The sequence below is a fragment of the Microcaecilia unicolor genome, chromosome 1 (genome assembly GCF_901765095.1).
Source record: "Microcaecilia unicolor chromosome 1, aMicUni1.1, whole genome shotgun sequence".
In the NCBI taxonomy this organism is placed as follows: domain Eukaryota; kingdom Metazoa; phylum Chordata; class Amphibia; order Gymnophiona; family Siphonopidae; genus Microcaecilia; species Microcaecilia unicolor.
This window is the reverse complement of record NC_044031.1, coordinates 50,362,660-50,372,209: the sequence shown is the minus strand read 5'-3', so window position 1 is coordinate 50,372,209 and position 9,550 is coordinate 50,362,660. Positions and strand designations below refer to the sequence as shown.

The window sequence follows — 9,550 nt, the reverse complement described above, 5'->3', positions numbered from 1 at the left end:
TATATATAAAGGATATGGTTGTACAAACTTCTTTGCAAGAGCTTTGAGAATTTTTTTTTTCTTTTTTTTGCTAAAGCTACAGAATATTTTACATATGTATATATCTAGCTACGCAAGCACTGATTTAAGATTTGATTTTCACAAAGCTTGCTCTCATTTCACATTGACGACAAAATGTTTTAAACATGATGCATAGATTAAGTTCATCAGTAAAACGTAGCATCTCTGTAATAAATAATCCCAAAATATAAACAACAGCAGCTCATGTGATAGCCTCTGACTCTAAGGAACCATCGTGAAAGCCATAAAATGATGGTTGCCTCAATTTGCTCTGCATTAATAACCTTTTAGTGTGGCACCGCATTGTTAAGATGAAATAATAAGGTAAGTTTTTAGACAGATTTTTAAATTACATTGGAACGTTTGAATTTATGATTGTTTGAAGGAACCAAATATTTATTTATCCCTTCGTCCTCTTCTGTCACCTCATTCCTCATATCCAAATAATTTTGAAAGTGAGACAGTTTTACTGTCTTGCTGGTACCTGTGATCTATTTGGATTGAAAATTGAACATGTTGTTATAAAACTTTTATAATAAATGTCAACTTGTGGACAAAACTTGATTTTTATTCTGCTATTGCATCTTCCCAATCCTAAAGCTGATATAGGTTGTTTCTCCAGTCCGGGGCTACATGGCGTATCTTATCCTGAGACCACTGTGGTGTAAACTCCATGCTGTTGGGTTTCTTTAACTGGCATATTCAGACACTGAGGAGCCTGAGGTTTGCCCTTGCTAAACCAGCCTAGCCTAGAGGTTTGCTCTGGAATGTAATGTTGCTGTTTTAATTAATGCTTTTAGGATATCTGGCATTTCTCAGTGGTAGGTGGGCAGTATTGGGGTTTTGATGCTTCTGCATTTAAGAAAGCAGTCATTTATAAACAGCTACAGTGAATTTTGATGATGAATAACTATTCGTTTCTTTATGTTCACACTTTCACTGTTCTGTTTTCTCAGCGAAGCTCCTATGCTGAATGCCTCTTGTCAGCCATATTAGCATTAACCTTTCTTTGTTTTTTTTTTCTTTCTTTTGCTGAGCTTTAAGTAGACTTAGGAGGATGTTACCATTGTGGGCTACCATTAAGACGTAATTTTACTGTTAACCTCATTTATTAGTGACTAGAGGAAATTATCAATCTGGGCTACTGTTAACCCATTAGTGCCCAATGTTCCCATAATAAGCCATATGGGAACAAATTGATGGGAACATTGGGCACTAATTGGTTAAGATGTGCTCTCTTACCATAAATCCTGATATTTTAGAACAGAGTCTCATTTTATGCAATCAGACCCTGTGATAAAATAGCACAACTTGTGATACAATAACCCATCTTAACGGTAGCCCACATTGATAACTTTTCCCCCATAAAAAATAGTGATTTCATACTTGTTTGTTCCTCTTTTTTTAGGAAAATCCCACTTTGACCACCTCATCCCCCCACCCATTTGGAAAAAAGTGTGCATGCTGTCAACAGAGTATTTACGTCATCTCCCATGGGAAAGGGAAGGAGCTGAGGGAGAAAGAGCTAGATTGAGCTGACTGACCTGCGTGCCGGGATTTCATTTTGAAATTTCAGCACGCTCTTTACATTATACACTAGAAATTGACATGGTAATGTACATAAGTACATAAGTAATGCCACACTGGGAAAAGACCAAGGGTCCATCCAGCCCAGCATCCTGTCCACAACAGCGGCCAATCCAGGCCAAGGGCACCTGGCGAGCTTCCCAAACGTACAAACATTCTATACATGTTATTCCTGGAATTGTGGATTTTTCCCAAGACCATTTAGTAGCAGTTTATGGAATTGTCCTTTAGGAAACTGTCTAACCCCCTTTTAAACTCTGCCAAGCTAACCGCCTTCACCACGTTCTCCGGCATCCATCTCCTACCCACCCCCCACAATATTTTCCCAATCTCCACTAATTTAAAAATAAAAATGTCACACATAGCCTGCAGAAAAAAAAATCTATTTGACCATCAAGAAAAATACGGATTATATAGCTCACCATTTCCTAAAGTCCATGTAAAAATAAGAGTCCATCAACCATTTTAGGCTTCAGCTATATTTTTTGGTCATCTATGGTAAGTCCAGTGAGTGAAAATGTCTTTTCAGATGAGGTACTGGTTGTTGGAACAGCTGAAAGATACTTTGCAAGCTGACTTAGTTTAGGGCAAACAATTTCCTTGCTCAGGCAAAATGACAAAACATTCTCACAAGTTTCAGAGTTTGTTAAGTAGCTGTTCTTCCAAATCAGTACTCAGATGTCTTAGAGGTATTACTGCTTTAACACGTCCCATTCCCATGGTAAAACCATGATCATGATTACTGCTACTATGGTAATACCATGCAGATCATCCCCATGGAAATGACCAAGGTTACGTCAGTATTACGGTGTTACACTCTACTGCACATATTGCATCCTCAAAGTACACAGGATAAGAACATGATCCACAAGGTACTGGTGGCCATGGGATTTTAAAAGGAAAATTTCATGCAGCCAGGAAGTAATTATTCTGTAGAATACTGACATAAGTGTATAGAAAAATATCAATAAATGGATGATAAAAGATATTAATCCAGCATTCAGAATCATTCTTAAAAACTACAGTCAAAAATATCAAGTCAACATGCGCAGTTGGTAACTTCTTTTTAAAACACAAGCCATGTCATTTAAATAAAATCTAGATGTTCAGTAATATTATTCTGATAGTGAGCAGTGCTGAATATTGTCTAGAGAAGGCAGCATAAGCATTATCTGGATAGCAGTGATATTCAAATTGCTGTACACATAAGTATCTAGATAAAGCACATTTTCTATCCTAACTTTATTTGTATACAAGTTTGAATATACTGCAAACCAGATCATTTTTGTTTCTTCCTACATTTCACTCCCATATCACCCTGGTAGTATCCAGATATTACTAACTTTATCCAAAAACCATAATTCAAAACTACATAATGAAATAAAATAAAATGAAAAGTGCAACTCAAAAACTACACACGTTTAAATGAGTAATAATGTGCTCAGTTTTTTGGGGGTCTGTTATTGTAACCCAAAAGATTTGAGAAGCATATACACACATTCTTCACATCATCGCACACCCTGCCTCCAGCCAAATATTATTATACAATAGCAGATCTATCAAATGTTAAAGCTACTTAGCTTAAGTATGGGTGTGAACGGAACTGTGGATCTTCGCTCAATTTTCAATGTGTGAAGACAGCGCCACAATTGATCTCAGTTCATGGACGCTGCTCTGAATCAACGGCTACTATAACACTTTTCCATCTCAGTCTGTGTAAGGTGAAATTTCAAAATTCCCTGTTCCCTGAGCACATTATTACTCATTTAAACGTGTGTAGTTCTTGAGTTACACTTTTCATTTTATTTTATTTCATTATGTTGTTTTGAATTATGGTTTCTGGATAAAGTTAGTAATTATAGTAATTGGAACAGATCCATTGAGGACACTCAGTGTTTTGATCAGTATCCAGATATTGCCAGGCTGATCTGTAATGATTTTAAGCCATTGAAAAACAATGGATAGCCACAATTATCAGTACATATCTGGATAGCAAGTAGTGCTATGTAGGATTTTTTTTTTTTTGTTACATTTGTACCCCGCGCTTTCCCACTCATGGCAGGCTCAATGCAGCTTACATGGGGCAATGGAGGGTTAAGTGATTTGCCCAGAGTCACAAGGAGCTGCCTGTGCCTGAAGTGGGAATTGAACTCAGTTCCTCAGGACCAAAGTCCACCACCCTAACCACTAGGCCACTCCTCCACGAGCCCATCACCACAAATAACAGGTGCGTTTCAGAGATTGGCAACATGTGCCTGTGATTTTGTAGATACATGTTATCAACCTCCAGTGCCTGGTGCTTCACAATTCAGAGACCTTTGCTACAATTAAAACTCTGCAGAGTTCCCTGTTCTAAATAAAGACTTTTTGCATACTTGCACCCCTACAAGACAAGGGCCAGCTGATACAAGACAAAGGCTAGGTGATGCAATAATTTTTGTTAGGCTGAACCCCCAGACTACTTGGGGCCAGAGTTCTAGGCAAGGAATCTGGAATGATGGAAAAAGACATTCTTATGGTTTTGCAAGTCATAACATAAAGGGAAACATCCAATTGCCTTCTGAGATCTTATCAGATTATCAGAGACATTACTGATGGCACAAATGATATAAAAAGAGCACCTGAGATGGCTAGAATTGGACTCTCTTCAACTTTTCATCCGATTTGCCACCATCAGTGGAACATACCAGTGCCAGCACAGCCTGTGACTGTGGCCTGCAGTACCAGTCATCCCTGAGAGAAAGGGACTTGGGCACTGTATCTCCTGATGGGGTACAGACAGGTAACACCAATTTTTGTATGTCTCTGGGTAACGTGTGTGTGTGTTTGCTACAATATTTGATTAGTGATTACTCATGCATTTAAAGTGCCTTTTCTTCTGTACTTTTTCATTATTAGTTGATTTTTGTTATTCTATTTCTGCCTTTTACCAAAAGTCAAATAATTCTATTTCTTTGTAGTAATAAAATCTTTTCTATTTCATATTTTAGTTTTGTAGTATAAGCATAGATAAAGGAGTGAGAACTCAGACATGAATATCAAACATATAAACGGCGAATGACCGTACTCACTCGCAAATGCGCAGTAGAGACTTCCCTGTCTGTCCCGCCCCCGCATCAATACGTGATGACTGGAGGGGCGGGACAGAGAGGGAAACTGCGCCGCCGAGGTTGCTACCCCTCCCCCCTCCACTCGGAGTCACCGCTGCCGCCACCCCTCCACCCGGCCCGGGCCCTTTCTTCCCTTCTGAACTTACACATCCATTCGCCGAACGCAGCAGGCACGCACATCAGCTGAGCTGCCCCTTCCTTCTCTGCCTGTGTCCCGCCCTTGCTGACGTTACGTCACAGGAGGGCAGGGCCACAAGCAGAGAAGGAAGGGCCCACGGCAGCTCAGCTGATGTGCCTTTCTGCGTTCGGCAAACGGATGTGTAAGTTCAGAAGCGAAGAGAGGGCCCGGGCCGGGTGGAGGGGTGGCAGCAGCGGCGGCGGCGACGACTCTGGAGGGGGGGGAGGGAGGGAGGAAAACTCCAGTACCAGCCCGTTTTTACGGGCTCAACGGCTAGTTATTATATAATTTCCAGAGTGCTACCATAAGTATTGCATGTCGCTACCTACACTGACCAGTAAGGGGCAGGATGATTATAGTCCTCCTTCTACAGCTATCTGGATAAGTACATTTGAATATACGGCCCTAAGTCTTTTCTCAAAAGCTTTATGATAGCTGAGTTTGGAACTTCCTTCCATCATCTATGCCCTTCTTCGTAAGATAATTTCATAAGCCTATCTGGGTGCTATACATGAGTTTTAGCAGAACTGAACTAATTCAAATTTCAGGATTTTCAATTTAGAATTTGTGTTTGGAAAATCTAGAGATCCAGGATTAATTTCCCTTTCATGATCCAGCTCTGTGGTCATAAATAAGACTGAGGACCAGGGACTGTGACTTGCATTTAAGGAAATTAACATTTTAGTTATATAAAAGGCTTAACCACAGCCCTCACTCAACAGTTTAAAGCAACTAACTTAAGAGTTGCCTGCTATCATACTAATCATACTGATCTATTACATGCACAGCTTACTGGTGAGGAAAGTGACTTAACTTCCCAATGCTATATATAAGATTTTGACACCCAAGGGCAGGATTTCAGAGTGGGAGGTGCAGAATGCATGTATAGAATATTTGTACGTTTGGGAAGCTTGCCAGGTGCCCTTGGCCTGGATTGGCCGCTGTTGTGGACAGGATGCTAGGCTCGATGGACCTTTGGTCTTTTCCCAGTGTGGCATTACTTATGTACTTATATGTACTTAGAAGCAGCATTAATATGTGTTTCTAAAGCAAGTTGCAGCACATTTCTCTTTGGCATCCTCAAACTTTGACAGCCTAGCCGGTTGCCTATGCTTTATAAAAGAACACATGTGGTATTTTGTCACACAGAAAACTTTTGAAAGCTAAGTGAAGAATGCACATTTACCTCAATATAGCCATTCTTCCACATTAGAATATACTATAGAAATGCACTATATAATTTCTATTTGCAGCCAAACATGCATATGTTATCTCCAAGGCTTTTTCAGCTGGGGTCACGATTGATGCAATTGTCCGGGTCTTGCTACTGTACATCTGAGAAAGTGGAACCAATGTCAGTCATCGTACCCTGAAGAAATCCGTAGCATGATGGCTGAAATTTCAGTTCCACTTTCTCAGATGTGGCAAGACCCAGACAACTGCAACAATCATGCATATATTAACATGCATTGGAGCAAGTAGCAATAATAAACATACCGCCCAATATTCAAAACGTTAGCTGGGAGATCAGTGGTCAAAAACAGTACTTAAGCAGTTATAACTGCCAAAGTTGGATAAAGCCAATGTTCAGCAGGTGACAGACTACCACATATTTGCAGCGACCAGCTTCGACAAGCCGGTGAAGACTGGAGGCGTGACGGGGCATGAGGAGGGCATGTTTACAAGTTTAGTAGATAAAACTAATATTCAGCATGGTGTGTCCATTCAGCATCTATCATATGGTTGTTTATATTTAAGACTGGTTTTCTGTCTCATATCCCTTTTCTGGTTTTCATATTCAGTCTAACTCTTAGTGGCTAAACCCAGCAATAGATATTTGAAGCTGCTATAATTTATATTTGACTAGTAAAAAAGGCCCGTTTCTGACACAAATGAAACGGGCGCTAGCAAGGTTTTCCTCGGAGTGTGTATGTTTGGGAGAGTGTATGTGAGAGTGACTGTGTGAGAGACAGAGTGAAAGTGTGAGTGTGTGTGTGAGAGAGACAGAGTGAGTCTGGGTGTGAGTGTGTTTGTGAGAGAGTGTGTGTGTGAGAATGAGAGTGTGTGCAAGTGTGTATGTGAGACACAGTGTGAGAGAGAGTGTGTGTGTGTGTGCGAGAGAGAGAGTGTGTGTGAGACACAGATTCTCTGTGAGAGTGGCTGTATGAGACCAAGCGAGTGTGTGAGTGACTGTGTGGCACATAGAAAGTGAATGTGATACAGTGTGAGACAGAGTTTGTGAGAGTGAGAGTCAGAAAGACATTGTATATGAGAGAGAGAGTGTGAGCCCTGCCCTCCCAATCCATGCCCATCTGTCCCCTGCCCCCTCCATTCATCCTTTTCCAGCAATTTCCCTCTCTCCCTGAGCCCTGCCCTCCCAATCCATGCCCATCCATGCTCCTCTGTCACCTGCCCCCTCCATTCATCCTTATCCAGCAATTCCCCTCTCTCCCTGAGCCCTGCCCTGCAATCCATATCCATCCATGCCCATCTGTCCCCTCCATTCATCCCTATCCAGCAATTCCCCTCTCTCCCTGAGCCCTGCCCTCCCAATCCATGCCCATCCATGCTCCTCTGTCACCTGCCCCCTCCATTCATCCCTATCCAGCAATTCCCCTCTCTCCCTGAGCCCTGCCCTCCCAATCCATGCCCATCCATGCTCCTCTGTCCCTGCCCCCTCCATTCATCCCTTTCCAGCAATTCCCCTCTCTCCCTTCCATGACCCCGCCTCGCATCCATGCTCCTCTCTCTCCCATGTCCCAGCCTGGCCCGCCCTCTTCTCCCCCCCCTTCGCATCCATGCCCCCCCCTTCGCATCCATGCTGTCGTTTCTCCCCTGCCCTCTCGCTCCCATTGTTCAACTTTACTGCCCACCCTCTTCCCTCCCCCCAACATCCTTTTTTTTTTTTTTTTTTTAATTTACCTCCGTGGCGGTTCCGGCAGCGCAGCGTCAGGGAAGGAGGCGGTGCTCCTGATGTCTCTAGCCTTCCCTTCGCTGTGTTCCGCCTTCTTCTGACATCATCCTTGACGTCAGAAGAAGGCGGAACACAGCGAAGGGAAGGCTAGAGACGTCGGGAGCGCCGCCTCCTTCCCTGACGCTGCGCTGCCGGAACCGCCACCACGGAGGTAAATGTAATATAATAAAACGCACCATGCGTGGGTGCGATACGTTTGTTTTTTTCCGTGCGTGGGTGCGATCTGTTCGGTTTTTTTTTTCCGCCCTCGACGTCATGGCGTTTGACGCGAGGGTGGGGCAGAGACGGCTGGCTGGCTTCACACCATGAATCCACGAACCCTACAGCCAGGGAGTGTTTGAGTGACTTCAGAACGTTGTCTTCAGAACGTTCACGGTGCGTTTTATTATATTAGATTATGTTCTCACTTACTTTAAATATGTTTGACACTTTCTGGCACTATGCCTCTTTCTCAGTAAAGTTTCATAGTGCTATTCATTTTGGTAGGCTATGGTAGGCATTGGGGGGGGGGGGGATGAGAGTCGTGTACATGACATCTATTTTGACTGTGGCTTGCTGGGTTGTTACTGTTGGGGTAACTATTGATTCTGTTAGGCATAAAATTATGTGGAAAATAAAGCCATTACAGACAAACCAGTTTTCTCTGATAACCTGCCAGTTTAACCATTTCCAGTTTTCATTTTTAGCCTGCTATATTTGAGATACCCAACATGCAGTATCAGCCATGCCTTTTCCCTGGTGGAAGTATAACCAGCTATACCAGATGGCAAGGGTGGCATAAAGGAGGTGGCAGAAGAGATGGCAGCTATTCCTGTCATCTCTCCAGGCACAGCACTGAGGACAAGCCTCAGCACAGGTCAAAGAACAAGCCCCAGCAACACCCCAGTGTCAGAGACGTAGGCGCAAGGCCCACAGGGTTTACAGGCTCAGAGTGAGTTACCTTCAGCTTACAGAGGAAGTGGCATTTCACAGAACCAGATTCAATAGGGCCACCATTGCTAACTTATGTCAGCTGTTGAGAAATTATCTTGAGGCCCCCACTCTGAGGAGCCATGCCTTGCAAGCAGCTGTGAGGATCACCATAGCCCTGCCCTACCTGGCTTCTGGCAGTTTCCAGCATATAGTTGAGGTTACCGCAGGCATTACACAGTCTTCCACCTGCCATTGTTGAAAATATATCACTCAGTTGAAACCATATGGGTGATATGTGTTCATCAGTCTCTGTTTTCAGATATCACCTGAATTCAGCACGGATGATTGCTTTCTGAAGAAAAGTCATTTGGGGGATGGTAACTATATTATTTACTCCTGTTGTATAGTTGAGGAGTCCTATACATGTGTAAAATATGCTGTAAAAAGGGAGTTGAGGGATATAAAAGGACATATTCACACCCAGGAATAAAAGACATGCACACCCAGACACCTACTAAACCTATTTATATATATAAAATACCTTTTTCCAAGCCACACCTGGGTGTTGTATTATTGTGCTATGACACTCGCTGCCCCTAAGAAATGGATCCAGGACCAAAGCAAGGAACCAAGACCCAGAAGAGAGCCAAAGCTGACATCTGACTTCTTGGGACCATAGACCATATTGGGCAAGGATGTGATTGGAAGAAATGGCATTACAAATAGCTG

General features: G+C 42.7%; 1 long non-coding RNA gene across 1 annotated transcript; it reads right to left on the bottom strand.

Annotated features, from left to right (window-relative positions):
* Positions 1-648: 648 nt before the first annotated feature.
* LOC115460762 lies at positions 649-9,150 on the bottom strand. The gene is made up of 3 exons (XR_003940557.1): positions 9,068-9,150; positions 6,367-6,374; positions 649-660 (listed from the first exon to the last, which is right to left on the bottom strand). It is a non-coding gene; the product is annotated as an uncharacterized LOC115460762 (long non-coding RNA).
* Between the last annotated feature and the right edge of the window lie 400 nt (positions 9,151-9,550).